We start from the raw sequence: 22,017 nt of genomic DNA, 5'->3' as shown, positions 1-22,017 counted from the left end.
GAAGGAATGACTGATAGGAACTCAACTGATGCAAACCTAGGCAACTCACCGAAGACTCTTCCCTCCTATGCCCACACTGGTGAACTCAATCACCCGGGTGTTTGAGTCCAGAGGCCCACCACTAGGCCCTCGGAGATCTGAGTTGCGCCGATGACCGCTGATGTAGTCGGAGTGTTTCAGGTCAAAATGGCAGAAGGGCAAGAAGCTCCGCCCTTTGGTTGATAGGACTGGACCTTGCTCTCCAGGCGGCAGGTTGGGAATCCTGAGAGGATAAGGTTATTTATTCTTACTTATTTTTAAATCAATCGTTGCTTTCTGAGTTGGGTGGAAATGAATTATTACGTCCAACAGAATGTGAGCTCCATGAAAGCAGACATTGGTCTGTCCTGGTCAACAACATAATCTTAGTCCCTGCATAGTGCATGATACATGGTAGGTGTTCATTCATTAACTGTTGAGTGGATGAATGCATGAATGGGCTGAGGAGAAGGAGGCTGAATTCTGGCTCCTTGTCTGTATCAAAGTGTGGCCCCAGGTTATCCCTCCAGTAGTGGTGACAAAATCTCCCTGCTGTAAATTGAGCAGAGAGTCTTACCCTCTGGGTCCTCTCATAGGCATCTCCTGGGGTATGAACATTGACAGAGAAATCCTAAAAGAGTAGCCTGAGGTCCTCGGAGAAGGTGAACTGGATGTGAGCAGACTTAGCCCCAGCACCAAGTTTAGGTGGCCCAGACATAGGAGGGGTCCCTGCGGTGGATTGCAGGGGCTCCACAAGGCTCTTATGGCTCACATAGGTCTTGCTACCCCATGCCAGGGTTCATACAGTTCCTCTGTATGGTGGGTGTCCTGCATGGAGCTTTCCTGGGAAAGCACATCAGAGGTTTTCATTGCTAGAAGTTACTGGATTGGCTTTTCTCGAATTGGGTGTGGGCCCCCTCTATTCCTAACTGATGTATCAGGTCCACCGCCTCCACTACCACCATGTGGGTGTACTATGATTACTGTGTGCCAGGTTCTGTGCTAAGTCTTCACTTGAATTGACTCATTTAATGTTCATGGTGACTGTACAAGGTGGGTATTCTTGTTTGCTTTCTACATGAGGAAACCAAGTCTCAGAAAAGGTACCAGAAAGTTTTTTTAAGTTCATATGTGCCCAAGGACTGGAACCCATCTATCTGTCAGCCATTTTGTTGCTCAGTGGAATTCTGAATGCGGCTGAAGAGTCTAGAGAGTGTTGGTGAGTAATACAAAAGACCCAATTCTCCTTATCTTCCAAATCCTGGCCCCTTTGAATCTTCCCAAAGAGAAATGTGACAGTTTGGGGGCTGTGGAGGGGGCGAAAGGCTGGACAGAATGATGGTAGTGGTGGGACAGAAGAGAGGATAGGAGTTGCAGAGCTTTGTTCTGGGGAGCACGTCTCCTTACTGGCAGAAAAGATTGCCCTCGAAGTCTCCAACCTCCAGCGGGGAGAATTTCACTTTGAGCTTCTGAGTCTTCCCTGCAGGCACAGTGCCTGAGGAGGGCTCCACAGAGAAGGGTGGCAGGGAAACTTCATTCCAGTTGTCGACGGCACTGTCCAGGGTGCTGACCGTGTGCAGTGTGCCCTGGCTAAGTTGGTCTTTTTGAGAGGAACCTGGGGGCCAACAGAGACAGCCAGTGATATTCTGCATTTGCAGTGGGAGGGCAGGTAGAAGGCAGGCCACTCACAGGTCCTGAGGGACCCTCTGTGGGGTCTGTGGGCTCACCTCTTCTAGCAGGTACACTTAATTTTGGGCACTAGGGGTAAGGAATTGGCTCATATCTCTCGTAAGAGACTCATGAAAATACTTCTATGAATTCTATCAAGTTTCTAAAGTTTTTCCTTTTGGCTCAAGGGGGTGGGTCAAGGAGATGTCTCTGGGTCTTCTGCCTCAAGAATAATGGGCTGTGAACATAATTTTTGGAGAATCATTGTTTTAAACTAGGGGTTCACAATCTGGGGTCCCATGGATAAGGGCCCATTCAAAAGGTCTGTGAATCTCCAAAACTGCAACAACAGTAATGAGTATTTGTCCACCAAGTGTTGAGCCCTTTCCCAAGTACTTTATGTGTGTCAAATTGGGTACGGGTATGTATTTTCTTGGGGAGAGAGTTCATAGCTTCTGCAAGGGTCTGTAATGTCCCAAGAGGCTAAGGCCTGAAAAACAGGATTCCTAGGGCTCTGTGGCCAGGGTCCAGGCTCCAGGAGGACAGAGGTCAGCTCTTGAGTTTCTCAGGCCCGTTTGGCTCTGCAGACACCATGAGACATTTGCTCTGCTTCTCCTTGGCTACTGAGAGGGCCATTGGAGCAGTGCTCAATGCTCCATGAACAAGGCTCTCCTACTAACTGGGGACTCAGTTCAAGCCCTGGGTTTTGCCTATCATCATGTTTACCTTGGTTATCTGGCATTGCAAAACTGACAGCCTTTGTAGTCTCTTCTGAGACCCAGTTGAATTCCAGCTGCACATTTCCTGAATTAATCAGTTCAAACCTGCAGATAGATCAGAGAATGGATTTGAGAAATGTGCTGTCAATGATGTTTTCCCTGTCTGCACATCATCTATACTGTTACTTAACTTTTTAAGTCATCACCGTGTTTCTTAAACATTTTTTCAAAAGGCAAGTTTTAAACATTTTATCTGACATCATGCATTTGCTATGTTAGTTATATTTTCTTCTAAAACACGTAGAATATATACATAGCTATATAAAAGTAAAAATATCCAAAGGTTTAGCACTGAAAATCGTCTGACACACCAGTACCCTCTGCAATGAGCTCTCAGCCTGCATTGCTGTAACCCTGAAACATTTCCATGAGAGAGGAATCAAAATGTGTTTCCCATGATGGTATCTTCTTTAGGTGCAAATTCCACAGTCCCTCCCTTCCTGAATCATCTCCCACCTGTGGAGAGAAACAATGTCCCTGTGGTCAGAGGCTGTTTGACCCCGGCCTGAGATTCCTTCACTGGCTGAGACTTGTCTCAAATTCTGAATTAGTGGAGCCTTTTCTTGCCTCAAGTTTCCCTGCATCTAAGATAAGAACAGGAGATAGAAGCTTTTTCTGGAACCACTTTTAAACTTGATCACAATCACAGCAGAAGGATGAGGCCTTGACACAAGAAACTGATTGTGTTAGAGAAAGAAACACAAGTGGCTATTCCTAGTTTTTGGGAAGTGGTAGGAATTGAAAGTTTGGGAGTGGGGTGTGGTAGGGTGTAAGGATTAGGTTTCCATTATCCAATCCAGGTAGACCAGGCAGGTACATCCAAAGTCAAGTGCTTTGACTCCAGGAGCTTGTGTTTATTGTGTACAAGTATGAGCACTGGTCATTATCTTAAAGAAAATTTTTATAAAGTACAGAAATCTTGGTGGTACAGAATACTTTTGATAAAAAAAAAATTCTTGGTTTAGATTGGGATTGGAAAACTTTTTTTACAAAGGGCAAGATAGCACGTTTTTTTGGCTTTGTGTACCATAGGTCTTTGCAGCAACTACTCACTTCACTGTTGCAGCCACAGGCCACACATAAACAGATGGGCATGGCTGTGGCCAAAAGAAACTTTATTTACAACAATAGGCAGCTGGCTGGCTTTGGTCCATGGGCCACAGTTTGCCAACCCCTGCTTTAGGTAAAATAGGTATCAGCAGAAGGTCCCCCTTCCTACCTTATCTCGTTTGGTTCTATAATAATTTGAGAGAACATGTAAAGTGTAACAAAGGCAAGATGAGTTGAACAAGTTAATTACTAATTCTTACAAAGTTGAAAGGTCAGTGGTTTAATTTTTGTGCTTGTAATTCTCAAAGAATAGTCTTTGTCTTTGTATATGATGCCCTCTCTGCCTAGAAGGCCCTTTTTTCCCACTCACTTCTTCACCTGGCTACCTCCTGTTCATCCTCCACAATTCAACAGAGGCACTGCTTCATCTGGGACGTCTTCCCTTATATGCTGTCTGCTTCCTCATTCTCCCCACATCTTGGTCTGCTTTAGGTATTTTCACAGCACACACAGGACACCACCCTGCAACCATCAATTCACCTATTTTCACCCATCCCCCCACTGCCCACCATGAGCTCCTTAAGAGGGGGACCCACAAAATCCTGCATTCCCATGTGTGAGTTCACATAACTCTTTCTTTCTAAGGACAATTTTAACTTTGAATGAACTTTTTAGCTCTGTTGCCCTGGAAACCTGATAAAGGAGAAATATAAAGTTGTATCATTAGGCAACGTTGTTTATAGTAAAAATGACCCCTGATTGGTAAATTGCATCTGGTCTGGGGGGAATTATAATTCCCTGGAGGGAAGCCATAGCTTTGGGGTTCTCTGAGTGTAGTGACTCTTGTAACTGGGCATGTCCCCTACAGGGATCCTAGAAGCTGTACCTATGGAAGGGTTATGAGGAGTGTTGCCTTCTGTAGGCTGTGGGGCTTCGAAGCTGAGATGGACCCATTGCCATCAGTATGGATATTGTCCAACTGTGACCTGGGGTTGGGGAGAAAAGAACTGTTACTGGGTTGTGGTGTGAACTGTTACTGCAAGGACGGTCCCCACTGAAGCTGATGGCCAGATGCTGCCCCTCCTCCCCGGCGGACTGTGTTTCCTGGCCTGTATCTTGATTTCAAGCGTGAACTTCCATAGCTTTGTGGGCCTGAAGGATTCACTGCAGCCGCAGAGTTACTCTGATGTGTGCCACGCGGCTCTGATGCCTGGTATGTGCTGTTGTAGACACTGAATAAATGTGTGGTGGAGTGGGGGCAAATGATAAAATCAAAGAGCTTCTCTGTGAGGGTGGGGGGCTCTCGAGGACTCACTCAAACACTCGGGTCTGGTAAACCAGCGTTTCTTTAAAGTGCACGTTGCTTGTTTGGCATCCATACGAAGCGTAATTCACATTGGCACTGATCTGAAGATGCAGTTCTCGATAGTTCTCTTCTACTACAGAATGGGTGGGCTCAGGGTCTGTCTCTATCACCTGTAACAAAGGTGGAGCCAGTTGACTCACAGGAATAAAGGGCTGTGGGGGAGCACAGTACTATATTTTACCCATGCAAATTAACTCAAGTTCCAGAATAAATGATTCAAGCAAACCTAAATGACCCTTAAATGGGGAAGGAAACAAATTACTGAGAGTAGTAGGATTGCAGAGACATGAGTTTTTTGGTTAGATGGACTCAGAAGAAGGCAGAAGAAAGGAAATCATAAAGATAGGGACAGATATTAATGAAATCGAAAATAAATCAGAAACAGAGAGGACCAGTGAAGCCAAAAATTGCTTATTTGGAATGACTTAAAAAGTCTTTGGTAAGATTGATCAAGAAAAAAATGAATAAATACAAATAACCAATATCAAGCTTTGCACAGTGGCAGTATCGTAGCCAATGAGGTTTATCTGAGGCGCGATTATTGCTAATTGAAAACAAATAACCAATATCAAAAATGAAAAGGAGGACATCACCACCAATCCTACAGATTTAAACAGATGATAAGAAAATATTATAAATAATTTTATGAAAATACATATGAAAACCTAGTGGAAGGGCAAATTCCTAGAAAAATAATTTAATAAAATTGACTCAAGAACAAATCAAAAGCCCGAAGAGTCCTAATACTATTAAAGAATCTGAATACTAGGAAAAAAATCTTAAAGAAGACCTAAATAAAGAGATAAAATTTGTTAATAGAAAGGACAAACTAATATTATAAAATTGTTAATTTTTCCTAAACTGACTTATGGATGCAATCCAATTCCAATCAAGTTTCCATTAGGGTTTCCACAGTACTTGGTTAGTGGATTCCAAAATTAGATAGAAAAATAAAGGACCAAGAATAACTAAAACACTTCAGAACAAAACAGTATGGAAAAGGGACTTCCCTTCCAGATATCAAGGCTGATTGTGAAGCTACAGAAACCGAGGCAGGGTAAAACTGGCAGAGAGGTAGACAAATTGACAATGAAGTAGAATGCTGAGACAAGAAACATCCTAGGTATGTATGAAGTTTAGATGACAAGGGAGCCATGGCAGATCACTAGGAAACATAAGGGCTAAACAAAAAAAGGGATTTGGCCAGGTTAGTTATCTAGATGGAAAACTATGAAATTGGATCCTTGCCTCACACCATACATAAAATCCAAGCGGGCCAAGGGCTTAAATATAAACAGCAAAGTTCTTAAACCTAAAAAAAAAAAAATGCACATTTTCTCTTCCCTGGTAGGGAAGGGTTTAAAAATAAGACACAAAAAATAATAAATATAGAAGATGAGATTAATAAATGTGACTATATCAAAATTAAGAATTTTTTTTGTTCGTCAAAAGATACATCAAAGAAAGTGAAAAGATAAGCTTTAAATTTGGTGAAGATGTTTGCAGACAAATAATAGGAAGGAATAGCAGAGTTTATCAAAAATAAAATAACTCATACAAAGGACAAGCATCAGAACTGAAAAATAGGCAAAAGGCATTTATATAAGAGATAACTAGCATGGCCAATAATCACATGAAGACATATTCAACTTTATCAGTGGTTAGGGAAATGCAAAGTAGCCCCCAAATGAGACCATTTCCCATTCACTTAAATGATAAAAATCAAGAGGTCTGGCAATGCCAAGTTGTGGAGAGAGTGTGGATCAGTAAGATGCCTTTGCCAGGAGCATACATTGGTACAGCCATTTGGAAAACATTTGAGAATTACCTTGGAAAGCTGAAATTCACATATCCTATGACTTGGCAATTTCACTTCTAAGAATATAAACTTTTGCAAATGAACACCATTTGGCATGAACAGTAATGTTCACAGAAACACCGTGCATGATAGCAAAATTGCAAATAATTTTCAAAAGAAGAATGAATGATAAATAATAATAATGGAATTTTATATAGCAGTGAAAGTGGGTATACTATAGCCACATGCAACAATATGGGTCACAAGCAATCTAACCTTTTCAAAAACTAAAGTTAAAAACTACAGCTAAACAGTATGCCTTTTCGAATGCATAGGTTAAAAAAAAAAAGAAAAAACCAAAAACCAAGGGAATAAGTAAATGAGATTCAGGATGGTGATTGTGTTTAAGATAGGAGGCAGGGGGATGGAATGGCTGAGAAGCATACGGGTAATCCATGTTCTACTTCCTATGTTGGGTGTGAGTTCATCTCTGTTTATTCTACCATTCAAAAGAAACCAACCAAGGACTAATTAAAAGAAGGGCAGGCTTGGATCACAGATGAGAGTCGGTCATGAACCAGAGATTCTAACTAATCTAATTCTGGACGCCCGAGGGAAAGAGGAACTGACCGAAAGGCTAGGCACGGTGCTGCTGAAGAAGGTGGGAGAACTTGCTGCAGACTGAAACTAAAGCTGGACGCATCAAGATGTGTGGGTCGTGGGGCTGGCAGGCGGCATGCTTGTAAGTTCAGTTTGTCACTTCTGAAATCAAGGTCAAGTAGAATGGGAAACTTTTTTGTGTGTGAAGGAAGGCAATGATGAGACACTGAAGTGGAAAGCAGCAGGCCCCCAGCCATGGCAAATCTGTGCCTGACGTCCTCACTCACCTTTCGTTTTGTAGTCAAAGTCCCGGGTGGGTTTCTGAGCACATCCACCCACTTGACCGTGCGCATGCGGTCATCCCAGTCGGGGATCTGGTCTGCAGGGAGCTGAAACGTGATCCTGGACAGCTTGCACTTGGCCCCCATCTTCTTCAGATTGATGGGCACGTCTGACTTCATGGTCACCACTATGTCCTTGGCACACCCAGGGTGGAGGTGGCCAATCTGGAGAAGAGCCTGGCATTAGTGTTTTTGGGAATCCAAGCTTGAGGACTTTTGCTACCTGATGGTGATATTCTAGAGAAGGGGTAGAGCCAAAAGTCTTGGCAAAAAATACAACATTTAAACCTGCCTATGTAGATGGTCTTAAATACACACAAGAGGTTCTTAGATAGAAATACAAGCCTAAAAACAAAAGCAGCTAATATTCATCAAACTGTTACTTGCCTCAGGCACTATTCTAAACCTTTACACAATTCTGCTAATCCCCACAACAACCCTATGAGATATACAGCCATTTCCCCTATTTTATAGGCAAGGAAACTTAAAACTTTTTCATGGTCCTCCCATGAATATTGGAAGAGCTGGACTGAGCCCCCGACAGTATGGAGCCAGGTACCATGCTCTTAACTACCTGTGCTTCTTCATCAATATGACCTTTATGAATCAGGGACAGATGCACACAGTACATTAGCAGTTCTCAGAGTGTGATCAGATGACCCTTGGGACCCCTAAGACCTTTTCAGGAGTTCACAAGGTCAAAACTACTTTCATCATAATATTAAGATGTTAGTTGACTTTTTCACTCTCATTTTCTCATGAGTATACAATGGAACTTTCTAGAGGTTACATGACATACAATATTGTAGCAGATCAAATGGAAAAGCAAATAGGAGAATCTAGCTACTTCTATTAAGCCAGATATTAAAGAGATTTGTAAAACTGTGAAATAATGCCACTCTTCTCTCACTAATTTTTTTATTTTGGAAAACATAGCCATTTTCATAAAAATATGGTATTTATATTAACATTAATGAATTTATTATTTAAAAATGGATAACTATGGACTCTGAGAAACAAACTGAGAGTTCTAGAGGGGAGGGGGTTGGGGGGATGGGTTAGCCTGGTGATGGGTATTAAAGAGGGCACATATTGAATGGAGCACTTTACATGCAAATAACGAATCATGGAACACTACCTCAAAAACTAATGATGTAATGTATGGTGATTAACTAATAAAATAAAATAAAATAAATGGATAAATACATGTTTTCAGATATTCTCAGTTTTAATTGCTAATATGGTAAATATCAATAGACATAACCCACATAAGCAAAAGCTTTTTTGGGTTCCTCAATAATGTTTAATTGGGTAAAGGAGTCCTGAGTCCAGAAAGGCTGAGATTCACTGAAGTATACCAGATAAATAGGAAATCTAATTTGGTCTATAGCATAAAATCATTGATGGTTTAGCATATATAAACACATACATATATATATATATATATATATATATATAGTAGTCCTATCATGTTTCTGACAGATCTAAAAACTCTCCATCCACTGGAAAGTGAAGGGAGAAGAAAGCTTAGTATTTCCCAAGGCCACAAATGTTTGTGTGTGGCAGGGTGGGGGATAATATGCACTAGTGTGTGTGCACGTGGGTGCACTAAATGGACTAACTGAAGCTTATCTCTGCCTGATTTGACTGACACTTTACATCCCTCCAGGAAGCAAAACTTCCTGAGAGCACTCAAATATTCAAAAGTGACAAAGGGAGTGCCTGGGTGGCTCAGTCAGTTGAGTGTCCAACTCTTATCTCAGCTCAAGTCTTGATCTCAGGGTTGTGAGTTCAAGCCCTGTGTTGGGCTCCACACTGGGCATGGAGTCTCCTTAAAAAAATAAAAAAAAAGGTGACAAGGTGGGGTCCCCTACTCTCCTTGCTCTCTTCCCCTAACTATGCTTGACAGACCTGGTGACCAAAACAGTGCAGGAGACAGTGGATACATCTGGGTGTATCCATTGTCCTGGGAACTCAAAAGTGAACTATGAAAAACAACAACTAGCCAGAGACTAGATCTGCTACCACATTGTTTTAGGCCTTGTGTGACATTGAGCTTTGGTCAGCAATTCATAAAACGTGTGCTGTGAGATGCTAAAAGAAGGGGTCAGAAAATTCCAGGTAAAACAAAGGTAACTAGGTTTTAGTATGTTGCATGGCACTGAGCACCTCTAAGAGAAAGATGTGATATGCAAATTTGCTAAATCTCAGTTGTCCACAGAACCCACTACACCCATTTTAGCTTTTAGTGAACCACATTTGCAGGACTAATGCTCTAGTGAACACACACCTTGGGGGACACAGGTCTGCACTCTGGGATGGGAAGACTGCGACCTGTCTTCATCCATGCAGGCTTCCATGGAATTCCTCAACATCAGCCTAGCAACCATCTCGGCAGAACTTATTCTCTGTTCTTAGACCAGAGGAGATATGAACAGTATCCTCTGGCACCTGGTCTGAGTAAGGGATGGTTCTTGGGCTGTCTCAGCTTGAGAGCCATCCATCCCATCCCATGTATTCATGGGAACAGACAGACAATCAAATTAGGGTTGGCTTATGCCTAAGGAAGTCCTGAAAAGGGTGAATGGCTTTCACTTACCTGTGGGGAAAAGGAAACTGTAGCTACAGGGGGCCATTCAAACCGTACCACGTTCACTTGGCTGTGGTTTGTGATTGTGAAGCTCACGTTATAGCTGTTTCCAATGTGGCAGTCCCCAAACTGGATGTGGTCCACCAGTGCAGCTGTGGACAGAAGCAGAAGATCCGTGAGTCCTCCCTGGCCCCCTCCTAAGGCTCACTTCCCTGAGGAGGCAGCACCTGAAAGACATGGGGCCTCACCCTCATGCATCCCTCCCTCCTTTGATGATTATTTTGGAAAAATTTGGAGTCCTTAGCTTAAGCTTTCCCTCCTTAGGAAATCTATTTGTCTACCTGTTCATTCGTCCAACCATCTATCCATCCACCTTGGCCCTCATGTCCAAGAGAAAATATAGGTCCCCAACTCCATTTGTTTGCTGAAAAAATACTATTAAGTGTTAAAATAAGATGAAATACAAAAGTCCTTGTTAAACTCGAACCATAGATAATTGATGAGTAATTTTTAGTATCAGTATGTCCCATACAATATTTTGGGACACACAAATAATAAAAAGACTCTTTTTTTTTTTTTTTAAATCTGAAATTCAAATTTAACAGGGACTCCTGCATCCTGATTTTCTAAACCTGGTAACCCTATTATAAGTATGAAATCTGATTTCTTTCTTTTTTTTTTTTTAAGATTTTATTTATTTATTTGACAGAGAAAGACACAGTGAGAGAGGGAACACAAACAGGGGGAGTGGGAGAGGAAGAAGCAGACTCCCTGCGGAGCAGGGAGGCTGATGTGGGGCTCGATCCCAGGACCCTGGGATCATGACCTGAGCCGAAGGCAGACGGTTAATGACTGAGCCACCCAGGTGCCCCTGGAATCTGATTTCTGAACTAGGATTCAATGCTGGCTTCTGCTTGACCCCTGACAAGAGAGATGTCACCTGGTAGCCACAAACAGGGATGAAACACCATATATACGAGGAGTGTTGATTTTAAGCCATGTCATATAGACTGTCCAATGCTACATTCTAGCATTATAATAAGGCTCCTAGAAAAATGATGATGTGTTTGTAACTCACTTCATACCAATTAGCTACATATTAGGGTGCTTAACAAGTGCTTTTTTTTTTTTAAAGATTTATTTATTTATTTGACAGAGAGAGACACAGCGAGAGAGGGAACACAAGCAGGGGGAGTGGGAGAGGAAGAAGCAGGCTTCCCGCGGAGCAGGGAGCCCGATGCGGGGCTCGATTGCAGGACCCTGGGATCATGACCTGAGCCGAAGGCAGACGCTTAATGACTGACCACCCAGGCGCCCAACAAGTGCTTTTTGATAATAATGATAAAATAAATTTTCTCCTACCCCGAAGAATATATTCAACCAAATGAAGCTGCATGCTTGGGGGACCGCAGAGGAGCACATCTTAAGCTTTAATATACATACAAGTCACCGAGGGATCTTGCTAAAATTCAGACTCGGGTTCAGTAGGCCTGAGGTGCTGGGGTGGGCTTTGCCATTCCCATTTCTAACAAGCTCCCGGGTGCTGCTAAGGCTGTGGGTCCTCAGACACTGCACTGAGTAGGGAGGCTATAGAGGATGAGGTTCTAGAGGTGGCACAAACCTATGCCTTCTTTAATTAAAGAAGCCCACGGTTTCTCTTGGAATGTCTAGGATACATGGTTCCCATGAAAGAGACAATGCCGATATAAGCCAGCTGAAAGACATGGGGAAAACTAGAGAGATACGTGCTCACTTAGCTAATCTGGAATTTGAATTTTGAATTTCACTTGTTAGCTAAACTGGAATTAGCTAAAACTATAAGCTCCCCAAGGCAGAGACTCTCTTCTTACTCTTTGCAACTCCAGGGTTCAGCATAGTGCTTGGTACATGCATACTGATGCTCAATAAATGTTCCTTGAGGGAACACATGATTGAAGGCATTGTCTGAGCCATGAATGACAGGGCATACAGTTTGGAAGAGGAGATGCTTTCCTAAATTCCTAGGAAGCTGGCTGAGCTGTTATTTAAATTTCACTCTTATTTAAAACGACCTGAGCCAATAGTTGTCAATACCTCACTCATGTTTCTCTCACCTGCTACCAAGTCTTCCATAGTATTTTCCTCAATGATCTCAGAGATCTCTGGGGCCTCAGGGCTGCTGGAAACCACCAGCCCATGGATGTTGCCCAAGGTGATGTCATCCTCGTAACCCTCTCCCACCATGTGGATGATTGTCTCCTCATACTGGTTGTTGATCACTGACAAGTGGATGGTGCCTGCCATTCTCCCAACCTTCTGGGATTGGAAGACGACATCGAATCCAGCTGTGTTCCCAGGAGGAACAACCAGGGAGGCCGTGTGAGCTTTCTTTGCTGCAAAGAGAAGAGAGAGACATGAGATTTAGAACCAGGAAGATGTAACCAAAAAGATCCTGACTCAGGGGAGGGCAGCCTTAGTGTGGGAATGAGCCTTACCTAGAGAGGCCATTGGTGATGAGACCGGACATCCTAATCTGGCTGGGTCCTTATTAGTTCCCTAATACAACAGCTCCTGGGACCCATCACCCTCTAGAAGCTATACTCCCCCTACCTACCTTTTGCATGTGGTTTGTTCTCCTCTGTGATATAGATGTAGGACGTGGTGAGGGTCCCTTTCAGGGAGAAGACGCCTAGTTGGTCCCTCAGATCAACATGCAGCTGGCAGAAGGAAAGCAAGGTCGAGTGTTAAGCTTACAGGCTGCTCATGGGTTTTGAGTCTAGATTGAGTCAAGATTGAGATACGGTGCTGTTTGGGAAGTACCCAAAAAGTCACTGTGCCCAGCGCTCACTTTTTTGAATTGAATAAAATAAACATTAGACCTGGGGAGCAAAGTGAAGGTTTAGTTCAGCCCTTATTATCCAAGTAAGGAACTGGAGGTCCAGAGAGTAGAGGTGACTTTCCAGATCACCCAGCAACGTAGTGTCAAAATGGGCTTGCCAAGGCCTCTGCTATTGACAGAGGCAGCTGTAAAATATACTCTAGACTAATAAAATGGAAATGAATACTCATCATGCTATAAAGGCTTACATAAATATGAGTTCCTAAAAACCAGTATCTCCTAGGTGGTAATGCATCAGTTGCCTGATAACGTCATATTGAGCAGCTTGCTGAGTTAAAAAGAAAACCAAAGTGGGATTCTGGCTTGGGTGGAGAAAAGGGATGTTTTCTGGACCACCGTAGCTGATGCAAAAACTAAAGCCATATATCTGATTTTAGGTATGAGAAATCAACAGACAGTTTTAGAAGACAGTCATGCTAGTACCATCATAAATACAATTGAACAATATAAGAAATGAGGCCAAAAGAAGAAAGAAATAGTGATACTACATAGGAAGCTTCTGACATAAAAAATAATTATATGTTTAGAAACAATCTTAGTAAGAAACTATATGGAAGAGTCATATGAAAAAAACTGACATAATAAAAAAAATCTAGGTAAATGGATGGGAATTCTAAATGTTGCTCCTGAGAGCCTACATACTCTAAAAGTAGAAATTCTTGGGGCGCCTAGGTGGCTCAGTCGTTCAGCGTCTGCCTTCGGCTCAGGTCATGATCCCAGGGTCCTGGGATCGAGCCCCGCATCGGGCTCCCTGCTCGGCGGGAAGCCTGCTTCTCCCTCTCCCACTCCCCCTGCTTGTGTTCCTGCTCTCGCTGTCTCTCTCTGTCAAATAAATAAATAAAACCAAAAAAAAAAAAAAAAAAAGAAAAAGAAATTCTTCCCAAATAATTCACAGGATTCCCAATTGGATTTTTTGAGGAACATTATAAAATGACATCTGAAGTTCATCTGAGAGAATAGATATGTAAAAATTGTTAAGAAAAATTAGAAAAATGGGGAATGGGTAAGCAGGAATTTATTAAACTAGATGCTAGAACATTTTATAAAGCTACAGTAATGGAAAAAACGCAGGTAACAATGAAAACAAAGTAGGTAATGGGGACTCAAAACAAACAAAAAAATAGGACAACAACAACAAGACCAACAGACTTTTTAAAGCATCACAGAGCTAAGAAGATAATGAAGAGTAGCCAGACCAAGATCTGGGAGAGCATGGGAAACCAGAGAGTCTAGCCTACATTTCTGGGCTGTTTTTGACTTCGAGTGTTTGCTAGTCTAGAAGAGGTATGTGGGAGGCTCAGTTGTGTTTTTGAGGGCCTCTTGGTGTTAAGAGGGCAAAAGTCTTGTGAAAGGTGGGTGTTTTCTTTCCTGTAGGTTGGGACCCCAAAGGACCTGCTGAGAGGACCAAACCCAGCTCCCCCAAGGGTAGAAATCCTGCTCCGAGTCATATCCAGGAAATATCAAGCCCTAAAACTAATTTTAGATGATCCTTAGTTTCTAAATGTCCCAAAGTACTTGGCAGAAGCAAAGGAAAATTGTCTCTAAAGAAAAAGAACATCATCCTTAGTATTATTTCTAAATAATTCTTCAAGTATAATACTCAACACAGGATTGAAGATAACCAGGCACACGAGGAGAAAAGACAACATGGCAAAAATGAGCAGAAATAGCAGATATCAGAAAAAGACCCACAGGAAATCCAGATTTTGGAATGACCAGGTATAGATGTCAAAATGGTCGCGATTACTATGTTCAAGAAATAAAGCCAAGTCTGACAATTTTATCACAAAACCAGAAATCTTAAAAACTGATGATGTGTATTTGAAAAGGTGCCTAATAGAACTTCTAGAACTGAAAAATGTAATAACTTAAGAACTCAATGGAAGGTTTAATAACAGATTAGATACAGCTAAAGGGAAAGTTAATGAGCTGAAGATAGGTCCCAAGAAATTATGCAGAATGGAGCCCAGAGAAAAATGGATGGAAAATGCAGTGAGTGGTGAGACAGAGAGGGAACGGGGGAAGGTCTTCCACACACTGAATTGGCCTCCCAGAAGGAGAGATGAGACAGAATGGAATAGGAGCACTATTTCAAGACATGTTTGGAATTTTCCAAAAGTGACTGAAGACATCAATTGCAGAATCAAGAAGCCTGGTGAATTCCAAGAGGGATAAATGCAAAGAAATCCATACCTAGGCACATCATAACGAAACCACAGAAGATGAACACAAAGTGAAAGTGTTAAACAAAGAAAGTCAGAGGACAAAGATCACCTTAAGAGAACATGGTAGACATAGCTGACGTCTCAGCAGCGACAGCGGACACCAGAACACACTGGGATGAAAGCTCTCATTTGCCGAGAGAGAACAACTGCCAGCTGAGAGGTCTATAGCCAATAAAAATGACACTGAAATCGCAGACCTGTACCTCTGAAACAAATAATACATTATTTGTTAAAAAAAAAAAGATAGCAGGAAGGGAGGAATGAAGGGGGGGAATCGGAGGGGGAAACGAACTATGAGAGACGATGGACTCTGAGAAACAAACTGAGGGTTCTAGAGGGGAGGGGGTGGGAGGATGGGTTAGCCTGGTGGTGGGTATTAAAGAGGGCACGTTCTGCATGGAGCACTGGGTGTTATACGCAAACAATGAATAATGGAACACTACATCAAAAACTAATGATGTAATGTATGGTGATTAACATAATAAAATGAAAAAAAAAAAGAAATGGAGATTTTTCTTTCTTTCTTTCTTTCTTTCTTTTTTTTTTTTTTTAAAGATTTTATTTATTTATATGACAGAGAGAGACAGCAAGAACAGGAACACAAACAGGGGGAGTGGGAGAGGGAGAAGCAGACTTTCCTGCAGAGCAGGGAGCCCGATGCGGGGCTCGATCCCAGGACTCTGGGATCATGACCTGAGCCGAAGGCAGACGCTGAACGACTGAGCCACCCAGGCGCCCGAAATGGAGATTTTTCAAATACAAGCTGAGAGAATTCGCCACCAGCAGACCTGCACTGAGGAAATAGTACACGCTATTCTTCAGGGGGTAGGCAAAGGATCTCAGATGGACAGATGGAAATGGAGGAGTGAAGTGCAATAAAAATGATAAGTCTGTGGGTCAATCTAAATGAGCCTTAACTGTATGAACAACAAAACCCAACAGTGAGGGGCGCCTGGGTGGCTCAGTCGGTTGAGCGTCTCCTCTCGGTTCAGGTCATGATCCCGGGGTCTTAGGTTCGAGCCCCAAATCGGGCTCCCTGGTCAGCAGGGAGTCTCCTTCTCCCTCTGCCTCTGCCCCTCTGTCCCTGCTCGGGCTCTCTCGCTTTCTCTCTCTCTCTCTCTGAAATAAATAAATAATCTTTAAAAAAAAAAACACCCCAACAAGACAGTAAGAACATGTTGTAGGGTTTAAAATGTAGAGAGAATCCAAAGCCTCCCGCGAGTTGTCCTTACTCTACCCTTCTATTTTTATCTCCCGGTGCTCTTCTATCCCCTGTGCTCTCACGGAGCTGGGTGCTTCCTAGTTCCTGTTTTGTACTGGACACATTTTTTGCTTCTGTGCCTTTGTCTGAATAGTTTTCTTTCTCCAGCTGGGATGCACTCAGTGCCATGCCCCCTTCCTGAAACCCAGTTGTCCTGCAATGCCCAGCTTCCATGTCATTTTATAGTGAAATTTTCCTTGATTCCCCTAGATGGGAGTAGATCATTTTCAAAAGTCCTACAGTTCTTTGTAGAAACCTTACACAACTTATTACTTTCTTTTTCTTTTTTTTTTGGTAAAATAAGGATGTTAACAGAAAAAAAAATAAAAACACAATTTAATTGCTGAACCAAGAGTCCCTTGAGATGTGGCATCTCTCACTCCTACTGAGGTTTCTTTTGTTTCTTCCTTATTAAAAATGCAGTGTTCGTTACAGAAAAAAGGGAAGGATAAAGAAGACACCAAGAATACCCATAGTCCTCCCCACTCAGCTCAGGGTACATCCCTGCACACTGCTTCACATAGTAACTATCAGTGAGCTGTGTAATCTGCTTTCTTATACTCCTTGAGGGCAGACACTATGGCTGACTCAGCTCTGCGTGTCCCACGTCTTACACAGGTTAATGTATGAGGAACATCAGAGAAGTCCTAGTAGATCAGGGATGGCAGAGACCTCAATGTTAAAAGTCTTACTTCTGAGTCATTCTTCTCCCTTTCCATCCCATACTTCACCTCTCGCAGTACCTGGGCGGGGATGGTGCCATTGTTCTTGAGGATGAGAGGCAGCTTCTCTGACTGACCAAGCAGAAGCCTCTTGAAGAGGAGCAAGGGGTTTCCATACTGGTTGCAGAGAACTGGCCGCACTATGGTCACCCGAGGGAGGTTCCCTTCCCCAGCGATATCAAACACAAGGCTTCGGTTCCTGGTCAGGTTGCTGCAGGGAACAGGACGATGGAGGCCTGTCAGCCTGGTGTGCCAGGAATGACATTCCATCCTCAGCCTGCAGGAGAGGGGGCTGGTACCTAGGCAAGCCATCCAACGTAGCCTCGAAGATACACTGGTAGGTCTGCATGGTCTGCGGGGTGAAGGTCACCGTGGCAAAGGCATGTGAGCGGCTGGCAACACACATCTTACTAGGTTCCACGTCAAAAATGTCAGTGATTCGGGCAATAAGCTGGGGAGGGAGAGCAGGGATTAGGGTGTGTTAGCACTTTATCTGTCCCCATTTTGTGGCAGTGTTTTGGGAAGACTATAGGGACTGTAGGGACCCCAGCAAGGCCTCAAAAGGGTTTTTTCATTCTTAAGGGTGGCAAGTGGGATTCAAGACTGGCTATCCCCTCTTGTTTTTAAGCAGAGGGCACTAAGGTTTCTTTGCTCTTTTCAAAGGACAGTCTGCAAATTAGGAAGGAAGAAAAAATACATATCTACAAATCCCCTGGTAAAAACCTATCTTTGAGAAATCAGGCTTGCTCCCTTTTTATGTTTTTAGTGCAGAACAGGAAGAAAGCTGCCCCGTGAGGTCCAGAAAAAGGTCAGAGAGTAATGCCTGGATGTCACCAGGGCCTGAGAGAAGTCATAAAAGGGATGAGATAGTCTTCCAACCCTACCCCTCTGTGGTGACAGTCCCCTGGGAACACACACACACACACACACACACACACACACACACACACACACACACTCTCTCTCTCTCTCTCTCTCTCTCTCTCTCTCTCCCCCCCCCGAGGCTCTAGACTAGGCCACCCCTGCAGTGGTCTCCCTGCCACCATCGGCCACGTGAACAATGTCAGCTAAGTGGGAGTGGGAGCTAAGATTCCCCCTTTGGGCAGAGGACGAAAGCAGCCGCAGTGAGACTAGGCCGTATTTGCAGCGCATCTGATAGGCTATTGACTGAGCCCTCTCTCTTGGTATCCTGAATTTTCTGTTCCATTGTGAGGAAAAAGGATTTCAGTGTGGTCTGACTTGGAGAGGAAGGGAGCTCTGAACCTATAGGCCTTGAGATGGGCACTTATTATTTACCTTGTACGTGGATGAAGCTTGCCTTTAAATGTAGCCCTGTAACCCTAGGCTTCATTTCCCTAACTGTAAGATGAGGAGAGTACTACAAAGTCTGATCATACAAACTTTCTGTGAGGATGAACTGAGGTAATATTTGTAAATAATTTAACACAGTGCCTAGCATGCAGCCGGGGTCAGTAAATGTTCATTGTTTCTCCTTGCCCTTGTAATCTGACATCCCCCAAATCCTCCTTACCAGAAAGATGGGCAACACGAGGCAGCCTGCCTGAGATGGCACTTGCCTTTGGCTCACCCCACCATGCTTCATCTATTCCATGCCTACCTGAGTGTTTGATGGATGAGCGAGTTGCTCATTGCTGTGTACCACTTTAAAACCAAGAGGAGGCACCCACTGGGACAAATGTCTGGCTCTTGGCCTAGGGGAAACCACCCAGTGACCTCATGTGACTTCCAGCAGGGCCTGAGAGCCAGATAATCCCCACTCAGGTCTAGCAGTGCTAGAGCAGGTTTTCTAAGAGCTCTTTCCAAGGATTCATGCCAACCACAGTGGGCTAGGGCCATTTGGGGCTGCTTACCTTGTTGGAGATGGGCTTAACTACGATGTTCACATCACAGGCAATCTTTCCCATGTTGCTGATCTTGAACCGAGCCTTGGCCTGATGACCCACCAGGACGTTGCAGAAGATGAACTTGTTCTCATCCTCCACAAAGAGCCCCCCATTCTCTATGGTCTGTAGGATGCTGAGCAGAGTGGTGCTGCTACAAATCTGGTGCTCTTCAAATATCAAGGCATTGTTGTCAGTCACAAAGGCTGGGGAGAATGAGAGATGAGGCCTGATAGCCCAGTTCCTGCTTTCTGTAATTGCTAATGTGAAGATTTGGATTCTGACGGAGGATGGTCGTAGAGGAGGTGTAGGGGAATTCACACAAGCGGGTGGGAGTGATGGTACAAATTCTATCTTCTCTTCCTTTTCTGTACTGCTCTTGTTGGTTGTCAGACCCCAACCATATGTTCCTCCCAGTAGTAAGGAGAGGTTAGATCCGGGATCTGGGGTGGGCTTAGGAAGGAAGGGGGCATTTGGCCCATGTTGGTGAGAGGCTGTATGCTGCCTATAGTCAAAGCAAGAGTTCTCTCTGCGCTTTACCTGAATCTTGCTTAATTAAAGTTAGAGTATGCACAGTCACTGACCATTGTTCTCTGTGCATATGTTGCCCACAGGGAATGGCCGGATTCAGTGTTCTTGGGTCCTGTGCCATATCCCATTACACCATGATTCCCAGATAATACTATTTGTCTGAGAATCCTGGACCAAACTCAGGAAGACTAGGAGCTTAAAGCTGCACATCTTTTAGGTACAGATGCCTGGTAAGTCTTTAAGGAAAAATATGGCTGAAGACGCTAGAGGAAGTTCTAAGGACCCAAAGGAAGTAGTGCGGCCGTATCTGCTCAACATGTGCATGGTGGGAGGGGGAGGGTCTTTTAAGGGGAGGGTGCTGTCCAATCTGAGTGCCCGGTACCTGGTAGACAGGCTTCGGCCAGCAAGCTGTAAGGAATGCCTGCAGGCTGGTCTCTTGGGTCTCGGTCAGATATATCGATCGCTATGAATTCCTCACACCTTCCCACGGGGTCAGCCACGCAGTCGACAGTGATGACCTGCGTTCCTCCGGAGGGGATGGAGCCAAACCCAGGGTACACGGTGAACATGCCGTGGGTGAAGCGCGCCTGCAGGAAGGGGAGGAGGCAGAGTGAGTGACAGAGCCTGAGCCCTTCCACTGGAGTTGTGAGATGGTGTTGAGAGGGGCCTGCGGGGCCTCTCTCCACAGGCTCTCTCTGAGCCCCAGCTTTCTCCTGGAGGCAGGGAGGGCCTGGGGAATCTTCAGGGATGGGCTCCCTCAGTTCTTCCTTCTCTGCACATTTCTTCTGACCGACTGTGACTGAATGGGAGCTGAAGGAAACAGACATATTCCACATCACACAACTCTTACCCAGATGGGAATCTCCTGGCAGAGGGGTGCAGACAGAGCTCTGGTAGAGGTTGTAGATTTCGGAGTCAGATACTCATGAGTTTGAATCCCACCCCTGCTATATTTTAACTGTTTGACCTTGGACAAGTGACTTCTCTGAGTCTCAGTTTATCCATGAAATGGGGCTAAACCCCCTACCTTGAATCACTGGAGGCTTCAAAGGAAAAAATGTGTGTGAGACACTTCACATAGCCTCTGGCACAGAATTAGTGCTCAAAAAAATGGGATATTATCATGCACTCCTCTGGTTCCTAGGAGCTTCCTTCCTCTTCTTCCCCCCACATCCAGCTTCATTGACATGTAATTGACATAAGACATTGTATAAGTTTAAGGCTACAATGTGCTGATTTGATACTGGAATATACCACAAAATGATTACCACAATAAGGTTAGTTAACATCTATCAATCAGCTCACATAATTACTGTTTTTTTGGGTGATGAGAATGTTTATGATCTACTCTCTCAGCAACTTTCAAGGATATAATATAGTACTGTTAACTAGAGTCACCATGCAAATATTAGATCCCGAGAACTTATTCATCTTGTAACTGGAAGTTTATACCCTTTGACCAACATCTCCCCATTCCCCCAACCACTCCCAGATCCTTGTGATCACATTGGGCTGAGGATAATCCAGGACAATCTCCCCCCCATCTCAAGGTTCTTAACAAAATCATATCAACAAAGTTGATCACCTTAATCAATCAGGGAGGTGCAAATCAGCATCACAAGAGATACCACCTCATACCTATTTGAATGGCTGGTGTCAAAATTATTATTGTGCACTGCTGGTGGGAATATAAATTGGTGACAAGGAGAAGGTTTGGATAATAAGAATATGGTTGAATGTTGTCTAAAGGAGCAAAGTCACACTGAAGTCAAAGAACAGCTGGAAAGGGTGGACTCAAAACAACAAGTAGGGAGAAAGGAATGGTGGTCAGTGAAAGGAATCTTAGAAATCAAGAGTTCAGAAACACCTCAGTTCCCTTTGATGCAAGATCCAGGGTGTGACCTTGAGAGCGAAGTGCCAAGGTGGGAGAGCAGACAAGGTCATTGGAACTGAAAGTGAGGGTGTTAAAGAGAGGCTGCTTCACTGAAGAAGGCAAAACAAGCAAAAATGAACAACCCCCCCCCCAAACCCAAACATACATATATTAGAAGGGATGAGAGTTATAGAAACATATGTAGAAAATGATGTATGTTAATTAAATAGAAGGCTTCTGTTGAAGAAGAAAATACTTGAGAAGACATAAAAACCAACATGTAGAAAATTCAGTCCAAATGCAGTCAATAATTACTGATGTCCAGAGAGTGCAGAGTATCTACTTTCTCTTCTTTTTGCCTTCAATGCTCATGTGGTAGCTGGAGCTGCAGCTGCCATCTTGGAACCATGAGGAAA

The 22,017-nt window shown here is 43.6% G+C and overlaps 1 pseudogene; it reads left to right on the top strand.

The window, feature by feature from the left end:
• Nucleotides 1-5,368: 5,368 nt before the first annotated feature.
• LOC123323329 lies at nucleotides 5,369-5,452 on the top strand (annotated as a pseudogene).
• Nucleotides 5,453-22,017: the final 16,565 nt, after the last annotated feature.

The sequence above is a fragment of the Neomonachus schauinslandi genome, chromosome 16, assembly GCF_002201575.2.
Source record: "Neomonachus schauinslandi chromosome 16, ASM220157v2, whole genome shotgun sequence".
NCBI classification, from domain to species: Eukaryota; Metazoa; Chordata; class Mammalia; order Carnivora; family Phocidae; genus Neomonachus; species Neomonachus schauinslandi.
This window is presented reverse-complemented; position numbering and strand designations above follow the sequence as displayed.